This window comes from Cupressus sempervirens, chromosome 4 (genome assembly GCF_028749045.1).
Source record: "Cupressus sempervirens isolate cs-2001-9-10 chromosome 4, ASM2874904v1, whole genome shotgun sequence".
NCBI lineage: Eukaryota > Viridiplantae > Streptophyta > Pinopsida > Cupressales > Cupressaceae > Cupressus > Cupressus sempervirens.
In genome coordinates, this window is record NC_143121.1 from 240,978,212 (window position 1) to 240,997,102 (window position 18,891).

The 18,891-nt window shown below is 33.3% G+C and overlaps 1 pseudogene; it reads left to right on the forward strand.

The window, feature by feature from the left end:
* The first annotated feature begins 2,732 nt into the window (after nt 1–2,732).
* LOC149560899 (uncharacterized) overlaps nt 2,733–18,891 on the forward strand; it is a 54,113-nt pseudogene continuing 37,954 nt past the window's right edge.

Below are 18,891 nucleotides of genomic sequence, written 5' to 3' on the forward strand. Positions count from 1 at the left end.
AATGACAAATTGATATCTCTAAAATCATAATCTAAAAACAAAATAATAAATTTTTTTAGCCCATTCTCTAAGTGATTCTCTAAGACCATACAAGATTTTTAACTTACAAACTAGTTTTTATACTTAAGCCATATTATACTCACACATGAATGTAAAAACCTCTACGTATAAAAATTGGGAGCATTTATGTTGACATTTATGTGACATTTCAATAATTTTCTAGATAAGATAATAAGAAAGGTTATCTTATAATCATGCATTTAATACTTAATGACTTATGAAATACACTAAGTTGTGAAGACATGTGCGTGGATACATGTATTTGGACATGGTGAAGAAACAAGAAAGTAAAAATCAAGTATGGAGTGTTGAGTATTTGTTAATTAACCATGGTAATAAGTATCATTAATTGCTTGATTTATATCTTAGATATAGTATCATATTGTGTCTCTTAATAGAATATAATTTAGTATAGTTAAGAATAAGATATTTTGGATGTTTGATGTCCTTGTGTGGAAGGTTCCTCAATGGTGCACAATAGTCAAACATTTCACATTATTTTGAAATTTCATCAAGTTTGGAAATACTTTAGCATAAGTAGGCTTTTCAAAACTCTATAAAGTTGAATAACTCTCTAGAATGAAGTTTTATGAAAGTGGTTATAGTAACTACCCAAGAAGCCAACTATTTTTAAAAATAGAAATACACGATACTGTAGGATGAGGGAAATGGTATACCAAATCAAAGATCTAATTCTTCCAACATTACAAACAATGAAATTATTATGAAAATATAAATACAAATATTTAATAAATAACTAAATGCATTATATGAAAACTTATTTCTATTGCCATCCTATTAACACAATTTGGTTATTTTAAGTATTGTTTGCTCTCATATCACATCACACAAAAGGTTGTAAATAAATGGAGGAATTAAAGATAAGAATGAAAACTCAAATTGTAACTATATAGAAATATATTTATAGATAATGAAAAAAAAAGTTAAGAAAAAATGCAAGAGATATTTATATGTAAGAATTAATAAAGATGCCATGGGGCTTTGGTGCAAAGCACCAAGATACTTGGTTTATATTTTGGTTTTCATGTTTTTTTTCACCTACATAGGCTAGAATAAAAAAAACTTGGATGAAAAGTTCATGGTTGTCAAAGCAAGACACCATTTTGTATGCTTAAAGCACTTATGCAATTTATAAGCAAAAGTTGCTCATTAGGCAGATTTGGTCTTCTATGTATTTAGTCAAGAAAGCCTAGGATTAGGTGGTTTTAGTTTTTTTTAGGCATTCTGAAACCTTTTCCAAGTCCTAAAAATGGAATCAAGTGAAAAATGTAAAAAATGTACTTTTGTGCAAAGTTGCATTGTTGAAAGTTGTAAAAGTTGCTCAAAATTGCAACTTGTTGGGAAAAGGGTTATAACTATTAAAATATTGGTTGTAACAATTCAAATATACATAGGAGAGATATATACCTCATTTGTGAGAAATGGAGGGCATTAATGTACTAATTTGAAGAAGTTGCAAAGAAGAAAAATTTAGTTTTGGAGTCATTTTTACTATTGTTTGCATATTGCATGAACTATACAGATTGTCATACCAAGGTTTGATGGATTTTTGAGATATATCTTTGAATCAGCTTTCATTTTCTTCTAGCCTTATCATTCTAAGTGTTCTCTTGCTCAAATTATGGGATTTTTAGTGAAACTAGGTTTTTAGGACAACATTTTGGTGCATTCAACAAAGATGCGCCTCTAACTGCAATTTCTTTGTTTGGAATTTCATGGCCACTTGGGAAATGGTATCTAGTAGGTTCCTTTTGAATATTTTATGGTTCCAAATATGGAGGATTTGTTTTGTGATTTTTCCAACCAAGCCCTAGGTCAAGTGCCATGAAGGATTTGACCTCTTGTAGTGTGCTAATTTGTGAATGGCAAGAGTTTGGAACCTGGTGAAGGGATGAGAATTTGGAAATAAGTTACTTTAGTGTTTCCATTAATTAATTAATATTTAGTTCATTTCCATGACCCCATTTCCTACTAGTTTCTATGTAAACCAAGCCTAACTTGATCACTTAGGTCTGTGTTTCTTTGCGAAGGAAAGGGAATGTTTGAGTGGGGCTAGATTGGGCTTTGAATTAACTTTAAGAAGGGTATTGAAAAACCTAATTTTTTTGGGGTCTTTTTTTGAAACATTGTGAAGTTAGATCCAAAAGCCATTTTAGGAGGGCTAAAAGGGGCTCATAGGGCTACTAGGCCAAATTGGGGTTTGAGACTTTGTGAAAGCGTATGATTCAAACTAGTGGTGTAGTTTGTGGTAAATAGGTTCCCTAAGATCATTTAACATCTTAAAACCCTTGGGTCAAACTTTTAGGGTGTTTTCCTAGTATTGACCTAGTTGTGGGAGATTGGTGCAAAACCCATAAAGTGGGCAAGATTGGTTCTTTGTCCTTGGATTCTTGGTGGAGTTGGTGAGTGTGTTTCTTTGATACATTGGAGGATTTAAGTGTGCTAAAACCTTGTTAGAAGGTTGAAGAGGTGATAGCCATTTGGTTGATTGCAAGAGTGGGAAGTCCATTTTGAAGCTTCTTAGTTGTGCTCTCTACAATAGGTAGTATCAAAACCACTAAGTATCTTTTGGGAAAGAAAAAATGATAGAAGGAGAAGATATCCCTTTGAGGATAATGAACATTGAGTTGGAAAAATAAGTGAAAGAACAAATGGCTGAGAGCGGGACAGTTACAGAGGAAAATAGAGCAATGAGAAGAGAAATTGATAAGTCGAAAGGGAAAATATGGAGAGGAGACCATGAGGATTCTGAAGAAGAAGAAGAAGAAGATGGAGGTAACTTGCCTAACATGCCTGAAGATCAGAGGATCGTAGCAGCCCTACAGAGGGTAGGAAGAAAAGACAAAGGGGATTTACATATGTTTGATGGAAAGTTGGAACTTGGGGCATGCATGGAATGGTTGGAGGCTCTTGAAAACCATTTTTAAGTAGATGGGATACTTGCAAAAGTAGAGGGGATACCTACAAATTAGAGGGTGAAAGTGGCAAAAGCCAAGTTGAAGGGACCATCCCTAAGTTGGTGGAACTGTCTCCAAGATAAAAGGGTAGAAGAGGAGAAGCAACCCATTTCTACATGGAAGAGGATGATGGAAGAAATCATAAAGCAAATTATTCTAGAGGACTATGAAGTGCTACTCCACAAATGGCTGCATAACCTCAAGAAAAAGGACATGGATGTAAGTGCTTATACTCAAGAATTTCATACTTTGACTCTTAGAGCTAAGTTGAATGAAAATGAAAAGAAAAATCTTGCACGGTATATTAGTGGGCTTAGATATAGTGTACAAGATGAACTAACCTTTGTGACAATAGAATCAGTCCACAAATGTTATCAACTTGTCTCAGGATTAAGGAGAAACAAAAAAGAAAAGGTAAACAAAGTAGTAGAGGAAGAGGTAGATTTCAAGGAAGAGGAAACTACCCAAATAAACCAAGGGGAAGCTAGCATGAGTCAAGGGGCTAAGAATTATACAAAAATTATAGGTTCCTTTAGAGGAAGGAGACCTAATCAAAGAGGTATATTTGGTGGAAGGGGAACAAGTGTTTTCATAGGAAGGTGTTACAATTACAATCAAGTGCGTCACCAAACTTTTAGGTGTCCATAGAAGCAAGGCTTAGTGGGAAACCCAAGTGAAAGAAGAATTAATTTGTTGCAAGATGAGGATGTACAAAGTACAAGTTCTCATGACAATATAATAGATCTAGAGAGAGGAGAGTATCTCATGCTGGAAAAAACTCTCTTGAAGGTGCCTACTAATAAGGAGCCACAACAAAGAAGGTCATTTTTTAGAACCACATGCAAGGTAAGTGGTAAAGTTTGTAAACTTATTTTTGATTCTGGTTCAAATGATAATTTTACTTCTAAGGAGATGGTAGACAGGTGAGGATTGCAAACAATACCTCATCCTTACCCCTATAGAGTGTCTTGGTTGAACAAGGAGAAACATGCCTTGATTGGTGAACAAGTATGGGTATAATTTCAGATTAGGGAGTATAAAGATAAAATCTATGTGATGTGACTAAAATAGATTCTTTCCATTTACTTTTAGATAGGACTTGGAAATATGGTGTAGATGCTAGGCATGATGGGAAACAAAACATTTAATAGTATAACCAAGGATGGAGAAATCTACACTATGAGGCCACTCCTTGATGATGGAAGCCATAGGGTGAGTAGTGTCATGATTGTAGGAGGTAAAGATTTTTTTTCAGACCTTTAAGGAGGAGAAAACACCATGTTTTTCCATCATAGTTAGACCTAAGAAGGAAGTCAAAGTTAATCTCCAAGCCAAGAGTATGGAACATCAAGTAGGACCTAGAGAGGTCAGGGAGTTGTTGGAACAATATAAGAGTGTTGTTGTAGGTATGGAACTAGAATGTTTGCCACCACAAAGGGAGATAGGCCATTGCATAGAATTGATACCAGGTGGTATATTACCTAATAAGGCAGCCTACAAGTTTACCCCTGAGCAAAATGTAGAATTAGCAAGACAAAATGAAGAATTGTTGGCCAGGTGCTTCATAAGGAAGTGTTAGTCCTTGTGTTGTACTTGTCATACTAGCTTCTAAAAAGGAAGGTACATCGAGGCTATGTATAGATTCTAGAGCCATTAACAAGATAACTATTAGAGATAAATTCCCCATGCCAAGAATTCAAGATCTTTTGGATTGCCTAGTAGGTGCAAGTCACTATTCAAAGATGGACTTAAAGAGTGATTACTATCAAATCAAGATAGGGAAGGTGATGAATGGAAAACTACCTTCAAGACAAATGAGAGACTATATGAATGGCGTGTGATGCCATTTCACCTATCTAATGCACCTAGAACATTTATTTAAGACTTATGAATGAAGTCTTAAAGCCTTTTATCAATAGATTTTGCGTTGTTTATCAAGATGACATTCTTGTTTTCAATAGGAGTAGGCAGGAGCACCTAAAGCATTTGGGGTTAGTCTTTGAAAGGTTACATAAGGAGCAATTGAAGATAAATTTGGAGAAGTGTTCATTTTTATAAGAAGAGTTGGTGTTCCTTGGGTTCATCATTTCCAAAAATTAGTTAAAGATGGATCCATCCAAGGTAGAAGCAATTCCAAATTGGCCTAAACCTAGGATAGCTAGTGAGGTAAAAAGTTTTCATGTTCTTGCAAGTTTTTATAGAAAATTTGTGAAGAAATTTAGTGGTGTTTGTGCCCCTATGATTGATACTATAAAAGGGGGCAAAAAAATTAAATTTGTATGGAATAATGAGGTAGATAAGTCATTTGAGTATCTTAAGAGAAGAGTTACAGAGCAACCAATCTTAGCATTACTTGATTTCCACAAGGCGTTCAAAGTGGAATGCGATACTATTAACAAGGCAATTGAAGGAGTGTTAAGCCAGGAAGGGAGGCCCATAGTCTTCTTTAGTGAAAAGATAAATGAAGCTAAATAAAAGTATTCAACTTATGATTTAGAAATGTATGCTTTGGTTTAGTCCTTGAGAAAGTGGAGGCATTATCTCTTTCCCAAAGAATTTATTATTTTTACTGATAATCAAGATCTTAACTCTTGAATAGATAGGGAAAGATGAACCACATGCACATGAAGTGGATGGAATTCATCCAAGCTTACACTTTCTCCATAAAACACAAGAAGGGGACAACAAAAGAAGTTGTAGATGCCCTTAGTAGGATGAATTTGATAGTAAAAGAAATTCAAGTGAGTAGTGTTGGTATTGAAGCCATGAAGGACATGTATGCAGCATATGAAGACTTCAAGGAGGCATATGAGTTTTTTCAAACAATGAATGAAAGGTATTATACTAATTTTTCTATGTTTATATTACAAGATGGATTTTTTTTAAAGATAATTAGCTTTGTGTACCTAAAGGATCAGTTATGGAGAACATTGTCAAAGAGAAGCATTGTGGGAGTCTTATAAGGCACTTTGGCATTGATAAGACTCTAGAATAGGTTAGAAGATTTTTATATTGGCCAAAGATGCGGATAGATATTAGCAAGTTTGTAGAATGTTGCATGATTTGTCAAAAGACCAAAGGGAGACTATCAAATGTTAGACTATATACTCCTTTACCTAAACCCCGTAAGCCATGGGACTCCATCAACATGGAATTTTTCATGGGGTTTCCTAGGACTAAAAGTGGACTTGATAGCATATTTTTTGTTGTTCAAAATTTCTCTAAGATGGATCACTTTCTACCTTGTAAAAAAACTCATGATGCTTCTCACATAGCAGGCATCTTATTTAAGGAAGTTGTTAGGCTCCATGGATTATCTTTGGACATTGTGTCTAATAGAGATTCTAAATTTCTTGGACATTTTTAGAGAGCATTATGGGAGAGACTAGGAACACAACTATCATTTTTTTTAGCATACCATCCCTAATCAAATGGCCAAACTAAAGTTATCAATAGTTCATCATAACCTACTAAGATGTCTAACCAAAGAACATGGAGTTGCTTGGGATGTTGTTCTTCCATAGGCTAAATTCTCATTTAATTATTCTATGAATGGAAGTATAGGTTTAACTCCATTTTAGATTGTATATGGAGGCCATCCAAGAGGTTGGAGTTGAGAGACTTGGGAGATAGTCACAAGAGGAGTGCACAAGCTAAAGAATTTGTAGATGTTTTGAAGGGCATCCATCAACAAGTTAAGGATAAGTTGAAAATTTCAGCAATAAAATACAAGGCACATGCTAATAAGAAGAGAAGGTACTTACATTTTTAGCTAGGGGATCTAATAATGATTCACCTAAGGAAGGAGAGAATGCCAAGTGAGAAGTATACTAAGTTAATGATGAAGAAGAGAAGACCATTCAAAATTTTGAAGAAATGTGGGAAAAATGCCTATCAAATTGACTTGCCTACTAATTTAGGAATATCTCCTATCTTTAGTGTGGAAAATATCTATGCATTCAAGGGTCCAAATCATAATGAGGAATTTGAGTTAGTGCAACAAGAAGAAGAATCTGATTTACTACAAGAACTACCACAAGTGCCTAAACCTACCACACAAAAGAAAAGGAGGAAAGGATATTATAAATACTTGGTCAAGTGGTAAAACAAACCAATAGAGGATGAAAGTTGGCTTTCAGAGAAAGACATCATCAAGCTTGGGAGCAAACGTGAAGACATTCCAACTCAAGAGACTTGAGTTTCTTTTCACTTGGGGAATATGGTGTAGAGAACCAAGGTACTTAGTTTATATGTTGGTTTTCATGTTTTTTTTCACCTAATTAGGCTAGAATAAATGAACCTTGGATGAAAAGTCCATGGTTATCAAAGAAAGACACCATTTTGTATGCTTAAGGCACTTTATGCAATTTACAAGCAAAAGTTGCTCATTAGGAAACTTTCAGTTTTTTAATGTTTTTGGTCAATAAAGCCTAGGATTAGATGGTTTTAGTTTTTTTTATGTATTTTGGAACCTTTTCCAAGTCCTAGAAGTGGAATTAAGTGAAAAATATAAAAATTGCACTTTTGTGCAAAGTTGCATTGTTAAAAGTTGTAAAAGTTGCTCAAAATTGTAACTTGGTGGGAAAAGGGTTATAACTATTAAAATAGTAGTTGTAACCATTTAAATATACAAAGGAGAGATATATACCTCATTTGTGAGGTCTAGAGGGCATTAATGCATAGATAGGAAGAAGTTGCAAAGAAGAAAATTTAGCTTTGGAGTCATTTTATTGTTGTTTGCATGTTGCATGAATTTATAGATTGCCAAACTAGATCTAATAGATTTTAGAGATAGATATTTGAATCAGATTTCATTTTATTCTAATATTATTTTTCTAAGTGTTTTCTTTCTCAAGTTATTGCATTTTTAGTGAAACTAGGTTTTAGGACAACATTTTGGTGCATTTAGCAAAGATGGGCCTCTACCTACAATTTCCTTGGTTAGAATTTCATGGACACTTGGGAAATGGTAGTTAGTAGGGTCCTTTTGAAGATTCTAGGGTTCCAAAATTGGAGGATGTATTTTGTGATTTTTCCAACCAAGCCCTAGGTCAAGTGCCATGAAGGATTTAACCTCTTATAGTGTGTTGATTTGTGAATGAAAGAAGTTCGAGACTTGGTGAAGGGCTAAGAATTTAGAAATAAGATATTTTAGTGTTTTTGGTAATTTTTGAGTATTGAATTCATTTCCATGACCCCATTACCTATTGGTTACTTTGTAAACCAAGCCTAACTTGATCACTTAGGTTTGTGTTGCTTTATGAAGGAAAGGGAATGTTGGAGTGGGGCTAGAACTTGGTTCTTTTGGGTTTAAAGTAACTTTAAAAATGGTATTCAAAAACCTAATTTTTTTTGGGTCTTGTTTTAAAATTTTTGAAGTTAGATCCAAAGAGCCATTTTAGGAGGGCTAAAAGGGGCTCACAAGGCTACTAGGCCAAATTGGGGTTTGAGGCTTTGTGCAAGTGTATGATTCAAACTAGTGGTGTAGTCTATGGTAAATAGGTGCCCTAAGATCATTTAACATCTTATAACCCTTGGGAAAAACTTTTAGGGTGTTTTCCTAGTATTGAACTAGTTGTGGGAGATTGGTGCAAAACTCATAAAGTGTGCACATTTGGTTCTTTGTCCTTGGATTCTTCATGAACTTGGAAAATTTGTTTATTTGATCCATTGGAGGATTTTAGTGTACTAAAACCTTGTAAGAAGGTTGAAGAGTTGATAGCTAGTTGGTTGATTGCAAGAGTGGGAATTCAATTTTGAAGCTTTATAGTTGTGCTCTCTACATCAGGCTTGAATGCAAGAGGAGGGAGGGAGGGAGGTATTTATAGTTTTAGTATAAGAATATAAATTTGTCTATTGAATGTGGGATAAAGGAAGGTAATTAGGAGGTAGTTGGAGGCCCTTTGGTCCCACATTTCATAAGTGAGTGAAATAGTGGGGTTGGAAGTAATAAATAGGATAGCTTGTCATAAGAAAGATATTATGATTAAATGATAATGAGCTTATTTAATTGATATAGAATAATGAAATGCATATGTATCATGGAGTGTGATCTAAAAACTTGATGAATTTTTTTGATACACAATCAAACCTAGAGACATTGCAAACATACTTATAGATTGTGGAAGCTTGCAAAATATAATAATGAGATTATTTAATGAACTAAATAGAGAAGAAAACCATAATAATTAACTAACTAGATAAGAAATATCACTTACTAAATTAATACAAGATATTTGATTTATTTTAAGGAAAAAATTATGTGTATATATTTTTCCCATCTTTGAGACAATGCAACCTATTTTGTTGTTTTAAAGAATATCTAATACAAAGATTTCTTGATACACTCCCCAACTATAGGTAAGAATTGATAAATGTGTCACATTGAGACTTCTCATAATGTGGTTAATATTCATCAAAGAAGAAACATGATCCCTTCAAAATATTTTCTCTTATAAGAAAATTTTGTATTATGTATAGAATTAGGACCCTCTGATCAATTTAGCACCCTCTTCACTTAATTTTTTTAACTCTTCTTGCTTAACATATTTGTCCCTTTGAATTAAATGTGTCCTCTATAAAATTTCTTATAAGATTGTAGGTAGTCTCAATGTTGTAGCAATCTCTCATGCCTCTAATAATTTTATTTTTCTTTCTTGTCTTTCCCTATATGTTCTTAATTTTTTTTTTAATAGAGGGTTCAGACCTATGAGGCATCCCAGTGAGGCACAAAGCCTACAAGCTACCAACCAGTGAAGGCCACCACAAAATCATTTTAGGAACCCAATATAGGCCCACACATACCTAAAACCTCTTCAATTTAGAGCCAAGGATTGAGGGGAATCCATGCCATCAAAATCACTCAGGGCATGATCTCGACCTCATCCCTTATTATGTCAGAACTTTGCATTGAAAAAGACTTGATCCCTAGTGGGCTCTTTGTGAACCATTTAGCTTCACCAATAGACCAAGGGCCGGTTGACATATGTTCTTGATATTGCTTTTGTATCCTATTAGATATTCTCCTCTATTATGTTATTTGAGTGTTTAGATAATTGAGACCATAATTTGATGCTCTATGAGTTTTGATTTACTCCAAAAATATGTTTTAAATGGACATGAAACACTTTACAAAGATTTTATGAAATATTAAACTTTAGAGAACCCTAGCATAAAATAGTTAGACAACAAAAAACCTTCACTAGAAAATAACCAATACAAAGCTAACAAAACATAACTCAGAACAAACTAAAGGTTAACAAGGTTTTTCAAGGTTTTAGTGGCCTCTTCTTCTATTTGCTTCATATTTTAGAGCCACAATCTTTATCTTATGAATGTTGTGTTCCAAGGAGACAACTTTCTTTTTAATGATGGCTCTAGTTCTCTTACCTAGGTCTTCCACTTCACTAGCAATCAACTCTTTATCCTAATCAAGGTTGAGAATCTCCTTCTCCTATTAAGAAGACTCTAAAGTTTCAACCAAGGCTCTCATATTATCTACAAAAGACTTAATGATTTTGAAGTTATGATCCATTATTTTCTTGAGCTTGTATAATTTCTCTTACCAACTTATTGCCTCAGATTTTCTATCTCCTCAAAGATCTTAGTGGCCTTCACATTCATATAATTTTTCATTTTGTTCTTTTCATTAGAATACCATATGACATAAGGGAAAATATCAAGAATAGTCTCCTACTGAGCATCTTTAATCCCACCATTTTGTTGCATCTCCTCGATTTTAGATGATAGGCCATGATATTTAAGTTAAGAAAGTTAATTTCTTGAAAGGCCCATCTCATAACCCTTAAGGGAGTATATGGAGTTGGATTTTTTACTTCTTAAAACCCCAAAGTTGAGCTCAATTTTATCCTTAAAATACCAAAGTTAAATAGAGGAGGCCCTAAGAGTGCCTATGTTTTGGGGTAATGACTCATAATCCTTAGACCCATGTGGATAGATAGGAATATCATGATCAATGCATCTCTCATAATCAACTAAACATTGAACCTTTCCCTTACCCTTTTCATCTTTCTTAGCACCACCATCTTCAAAAATAGGGGAATATTTCTCCATTTTTTCCTTTTTTCTAGCTCTAGTCTTTCCAATAGAATGAGTGGCCAAACCTGCATCAATTGGTTCACTCTTACTAGATTCACCAACATTCTTCTTAGTTCTAGTATTTTTCTTCATGTGCAAGGGTAAAGGTTAAACAAATCCTTCCTCACCTTTTTAAGTATCCATCCTATCTTCCTCCATTTATTCTCCAACTTTAGAAGTAACAAACTTCATGGTAACATACTTCTTGCTACTTGAAGGGTTAAGGGTAAAAGTTTCCTCTCCACTCACCTCATTTAACATACCCTCATCATCCTCATACTTTCTCATTTTATTATTCCAACCACCTTATTTTTTCACCATAGGAGGTGGATAATTGTTTTGGAAATATAAGAGGAGTAACTAAGAGGGGAGGAGTGAATTAGTTACTACAAAAATAAATGCCAAATCCCTTAGATGTTAGCACAAAAGAAACTTTGAATACTGATACTCAACATACACATATTTAGTGTTGTAATTTAGTAAATACTAAATGTATTATGTAATGAATTAATTTTGCAAATCTTAAGATGTTATTAGTGATTATCATTACTTATATTAGTTTGCAATTATAAAATAAATATCATGAATACATATGACACCAAGATTTAATGTGGAAACCCAATTTGGGAAAAACCACCAATTGTAACTAGTTATTGTTTTCACTCTTCTAAAGTGAGCCCTGTTAGGAGCCAATCCTATTAAAGATTACAAAACACACTATTAGGTGTGACCCTATTAAAGGATTTAATCCGCCCATTAGGAGTGGCCTTGTTAGAGGTCTTTTAGACAATTCAACAGAACTGCCACTTTGTTAAAGAATTTACAAATGGCTGGTAAAACATCTCTATTAAGAGATTTAGATCACTACTACAATGGTTTAGAGTAATAATGAATTGAACTGATTGAGATGTAACTGAATTTTTTATTATAGATCTCTATTCTTGCTTTTAGTTAATCCTTTCTGATCGAATATAGCTTTTTTGCTCCATGAGGATATTTCTCTTATCCTTAAAGTTCTCTTCCTCTCTTCATCCCCTTTCAATTCATTCATCACATCTTACACACTTTGAAACCACAACTTGACCTTTTACTTATACCTTTTATATTATCAATTCAGCTCAAATACAACTTAGAATAATTAGCATTCATCCTCTTAGTTGGTTGGAATCAATAAATTAATTAATTAAGCTTAATATGCCAAAATAAGAAAATCCTTTGTTAGTAGACCTAGCTTGGTAGAAACTAACATAAATGCAATTTCTTGTGTTAACCAACAAAAGCTCAGTTAACACTGCAAACTTGTGAAAATATTTTGATAACTAAGTGAACTTGGTTAACACTAATCCTTTCCAACATTTCCTTCATTAATTGAGTGAGCTCGATTAACACTCATTTTTTGCATGTTTTTCTTTGATGCTCGAGTGAACTTGGTAGACACTGCTTTCTAAACTATGCAACCATAAGAACGCTCAGTAGACACAGAAAACTATCTTCATTGCTTGAGTGAGCTTGGCATGTACTAACTAACAATGATATGAAATTTGTATAACATCAAAGACAAAACACAATTAATCAATTGTATCCAACAATCTCCCTCTTTGGCATTGATGACAACACAACATTTCATAGCATAATGAAATTTTTAGAACAAGACTCCCTCTGTTAGTGAGCTTGTATCTACAACAATCTTCTGCCAATTATATTCTTCCTTTTTGATGTTTCTTTATAGAACTTCTCCCTCTATGACTTTTCTTCATAGAACTTCTCCTTCTATACAACTTCTCCCTATTTGGAATAACAAAATTTATAAGAGATATGACAGTAAACTTCTCCCTCTTTGACAACACATGCCAAAGGCAACAATTCTAATAATATCAATGTACCTTAAGTACTGATTCATTTGCAATATGCACTTGTTAATACTACATCAACTGATTGATCTTCAACTTCTTCAAGTTGATGCATCAGTATTCTTCATTTAGTGAACATCAAATAGGGGAATGACCCCTATCTTACCTTTTAGATACAAAATGCATCTTTAGGTAATGGCTTGGTGAATATATCTACAATTTTCTCTTTTGTGTTCACATATTCTAATTTGACTTCTTTATCCTGCACTAATTCTCTTAAGAAGTGATATTTTATAGCAATGTGCTTTGTTTTGGAATGCATTCTTGGATTCTTTTATAAATAGGTTGCATTGGTGCTATCACAATATATGACTAATGGATCATTGATTTCTACCTTTATTCCTTTCAACAGTTGTTTGAACCAAACAATGTTAGAATAATTGACTGCTGCTACCACATAATCTGCCTTTGTTATGGATTGAGATGTACAATTTGGTTTCTTACTTGTCCAACATACCAATCTTTTACCAAGAAAGAATGCTCCTCCACTAGTGTTTTTTCTGTCATCAACACTTCATGCCCAATCAGCATCAATTAACACCTTTAAGTCCATATTGCCACCAATTTTGTACCATAAGCCATAGTCTTCACTACCTTTCAGATATCTCATGATTCTCTTGATTTCCATCATGTGCTTTTCTTTAGGATTTTTTGAAAATCTTGCCACTATCCTAACTGCTAAGACAATGTCAGGCCTTGTATGTACTACATACTATGATTTCCCAATCATTGATCTATTTGTGGTCTAATCTACTTCTTTGGAGTCATCATTTTTGGAAATATTATGTCCAGTAGACATGGGAGTTCCAACTAGTTTTGAATCTTCCATTCCAAACTTCTTTAGTATCTCCTTGATATACTTAGATTGAGTGATGTAGATACCATTTTTGTTCTACTATATTTACAATCCAACAAAGAAGTTTATCTCACCAAACATGGACATCTCAAATTCTTTACTCATTTCTTCTAAAAATGCTTTACATAATTCATCATTTCTTGTAAATAGAGTATCATCAACAAATATTTCTGCCAACACAATCTTCTTATCTAGTCCTTCCTTGATATATAGACTACTATTATCATTTGTCCTTTGAAAGCCATTCGGTATCAAATAGTTATGCAGTCTTTCATACTAGGCTCTAGCAGCTTTTTTGAGACCATATAGTGCTTTGTGTAATTTGAAGAACATGTCTCTTTTGTTAGAATCTACAAAACCTTTTGGTTGTTCAATGTAGACTTCCTCATTGAGAATTCCATTCAAGAATGCAGATTTAACATCTATTTGATACACTTTAAATCCTCTATGAGTTGCATATGCAAGTAGAGTTCTAACACCTTCTAATCTTGTGACAGGTGCAAAAGTTTCACATTAATCAATACCTTCTTCTTGAGAATAATCTTTACATACCAATCTTGCTTTGTTTCTAAACACTTTTCCATCTTGATTCAACCTATTTCTAAATACCCTTTTTGTAACAATTACATTTTTATCTTTGGGTCTAGGAACAAGAGTCCAAGTTTTTTTCTTTTCTATCTATTCTATCTCTTCATTCATTGCTTCAATCCAACTTTCATTTTCTAGGGCATGCTTAATATTTCTAGGTTCAAATTCAACAAGTAAACATGTATCTTTTAATTTGCTTCTTGTCATTCTTCCACCTAATTTGTCTAAAATGATCTAATTAAGTGCATGATGCCTTCTGACATATCTTTCTAATATAGGCTCTTTGGGCTCTGAATGAATTCCAATATCTTCATTATGAACTTCAACTTCAAGCTCAAGTCCTTCTGCCTATGACTTGGTTCTATCAAACTCGGTTTGAACTAGCTTAGTAGCCTCTGATTGTGACTTGCTTCCTTCAGAATGTGATTCAATTTTTACTTCCTACAACTTGGTAACTATTGGAGATTTAGGGGACTCGGGAGATGAATCTTATTTCTTTCAAATAGGTTTGGTAATGTATCAGGTTCATAGTAAACAAATCTTTTGTAATGCCCTAGATCCTTTTTGCTGTCTTCTTCACTCTTTTTTGCAAACTCATCAATTCTCACATGTGCACTTTCTATGATCTTATGAGTAGAAAAATTCAAACATTTTTATGCTATACTTCTATAGGAGTATCCTAGAAATATATCTTCATCACCTTTTACATCAAATTTTCCTTTTCTAGATTTTTACAAGATATACCGTTTGTTGCCAAATACTTTCAACTAATTTACATTAGGTTTGTAACCATACTATAGTTCATAGGGATTTTGGTTTGAGTCCTTCTTAAGCTGAACTTGGCTCAAAGTATGAACTTTAGTGTTGATAGCTTCCTTCCAATATTTGATAGCAACATTCTTTTCAATCATTAGTGTACTTGCATAATCCATGATGGATTTATTCCTTCTTTTAGCTATACCATTCTGTTGAGGTGTACCAAGGGTTGATACTTGTCTTTTGATTCCTCTTTCAATACATAATTTATTGAATTCATTGGAGATGAATTAACCACCTCTATCTAATCTTAGGCATTTCAATCTCTTTCCAATTTCTTTTTCTACTCTTGCCAAATACCATTTCAATTTTTTAAAAGCTTCTGATTTTTCTTTAAGATACATCACAGTCATCATTCTGGAATAATCATCAACAAAAAAGTATAAAAAAAATTTCCCCACTATAACTTTATATTCCAATAGCTCCACGTAATTCAGTATGTACAATTTCTAAGATTTCTTCTAACTGATAGCTTTTGCTTTTAAAACTAGTCTTTCCCATCTTGCTGATTTGGAATTTTTTGCACAAACCAAAATCAGGTTTCTTCAAACTAGGAATGCCTCTTACTCTTCTAATTTTTCTTATCTTGACCATATTATCAAAGTTTACATGAAATAGTATCCTATACCATAACCAATTTTCTTGTACTTGAGCAATAAAACATGAGCATTCACCAAGATCAAGATAAAATATATTTCCTTTTGTTTACTTGCTTGATCCAACCAGATTTCCTTTGTCATCCAACAGTTTTTCCTTGCCATCCATGAATTCAACCTTGAATCCAATCTTGTTCAACTATGCCACACTCAGTAGATTATGCTTTAGTCCTTCAACCCAATAGGCATTATCACAAACAATTTCATTGGTTAATGAGATATGACCTTTTCCTTTTATGCAACAAGGTTCATTGTTACCAAATCTTACACTTCCTCCATCATAATATTCAAAGTGCTCAAATTTTGATTTATCTCTAGTCATATGGTGTAAACATCCACTATCTATAATCCATGTATCATTTTTGCTAACATGAGAGATAAGAGCCATCTTATCTCCTTCATTGTCATATTCATCTTTTACAACAATATACACTATTTCATCTTCACTGTCATCAGAATCTTTAGCCATAAAATAATTTTTCTTACCTTTGTCTTTGTAGGTTTTGTGACTTTTGAATTCCTTCTTGCCTTTGTACTTGTGGCTTTTCTTCTCATCCTTGCTTTCTCTATTTGTGTAGCTAGCAACAATATGACCAATTTCTTCACAAGAAAAATAGATTAGAGGGATTTTACCTTTGTACTTTCCTCTACCTTTGGAATATTTCTTTTCAAGTAGGGCTTCAACAATTTAAAGGTCACTATTAAAACTTTCTTCAATTTCTTCCTCACTTCCTAATTGATTGTCTTTTGATTTCTTGCCATTTTTCTTGAGTGAGAGTTTGGCTTCAAATATAGACTTAATGTTCTTGGAAATAGGAGCATAGTTATCATAATTATCTAGTTCAAAAGCTACCAATATTCCAACTAGAGCATCCAAGGTTAATTTTTTATGTGGATCACATCTCATTTCTTGAAAAGCAAAAACTTTGATTGCATAGATAGGATGAAGAGTTCTAGGTACCTTACTTACAATAGTTTCCTCCTTAATGTCTCCTCCAAATGCTTTGATTGCACTTATACTAGCCTTGATTCTTTCCACATATTTTGAAATGTTTTCATCTTCTCTCATTTTCATTTGGTCAAATTTTCCTCTAAGACTTTCTGCTTTAGCTCTTCTTACATTGTTATCACCTCCATAGATATCTTTTATTTTGGTCTACATTGCATGAGTAGTTTCACAGTCTTTTACCTCATCAAATTCAACATAACTAAGAGTAGATGCAATATCAATCATCATGATGTTATGGTTCTTCTTCTTAGAAATGTCTTCAACTAACAATGTTCCAGTGGGAGTTTTATATTTAGTATCAAGATATTCTCAACTTGAATCACCGATAGTAGCTAGCTGAAGCTTCATAAGTCCTTGCCATGCTGCAAAGTTGTCTTTGTTCATCTTTGGAATCTCTCTCTTGTAATACATCTTCATCTTTAGCTTAGGTCCTTGAAACCTTCTCTACAAGCACCAAATTCTCATATACTAATTGTTGGAAATATAAGAGGAGTAACTAAGAGGGGAGGGGTGAATCAATTACCACAAAAATAAATCCCATACCCCTTAGATGTCAGCACAAAAGAAACTCTGAATATTGATACTCAATGTACACATAGTTAGTTTTGTAACTTGGTAAATACTAAATGTATTCTATAATGAATTAATTTTGTAGATCTTAAGATGTTATCAATGATTATCATTATTTATCTTAGTTTGCAAGCATAAAATAAATAGAATGAACACATATGACACCAAGATTTAATGTGGAAACCCAATTTGGGAAAAACCACCAATTGTAACTAGTTACAATTTTCACTCTTCTAAAGTGAGCCTTGCTAGGAGCCAACCCTATTAAAGGTTACAAAACACACTATTAGGTTTAACCCTATTAAAGGATTTAATCACCCTATTAGGAGTGGCCTTGTTAGGGGTCTTTTAGACAATTCAACAGAATTGCCACCTTGTTAGAAGATTTACAAATGGCTGCTAAACCAACTCTATTAAGAGATTTAGATCACTGCTACAATTGTTAGAGAGTAACAATGAATTGACCTGATTGAGATGCAACTAAATTGCTGATTATAGATCTCTATTCTAGCTTGTACTTAATCCTTTCTGATCAAATATAGCTTTTCTGCTCCAAGAGGATATTCTTCTTATCCTTCAAGTTCACTTCCTCTCTTCATCCCTTTTCAATTCATTCATCACATCTTATACACTTTGAAACCACAACTTGAACTTTTACTTATACCTTTCATATTGTCAATTTGGCTCAAATACAACTTAGAAGAATTAACATTCATCCTCTTAGTTGACTAGAATCAATAATAAATTAATTAAGCTTAATATGCCAAAATAAGAAAATCCTTCGTTAGCGGACCTAGCTCAGTAGAAACTAACTTAGAAGTGATTTCCTATGTTAACCAATAGAATCTCAGTTAACATTACAAACTTGCAAAAATCCTTTAATAACCTAGTGAAATTAGTTAACACTAATCCTATCCAACCTTTCCTTCATTAACCGAGTGAGCTCAGTTAACACTCATTTTTTGCATGCTTTTATTTAACACTCAAGTGAACTTGGTAGACACTATTTTCTGAACTAAGCAACCATAGGAATGCTCAGTAGACACAAAAAATTGTCTTCATTGCCCAAGTGAGCTCAGCATGTACTGACTAACAATGATATGACATTTGTGTAACATCAAAGACAACACACAATTAATCAATTGTAGCCCACAAATTTTTTTCCTCCTTAGTTTCCCATCCCCTCTTAAAACCCTTTAAATTCTCCTCCCCTTCATCATAAGAATCTACAATATTCTTAAGGGGTAGTAAGGATCCTTATCCCAAAAAAACTCAAAGATTAACAAAATAATGCTTTGATGAAGAAATATATTATTAGGGGTTTTCCTATTTTCTTTTATGTCAGTGCTAA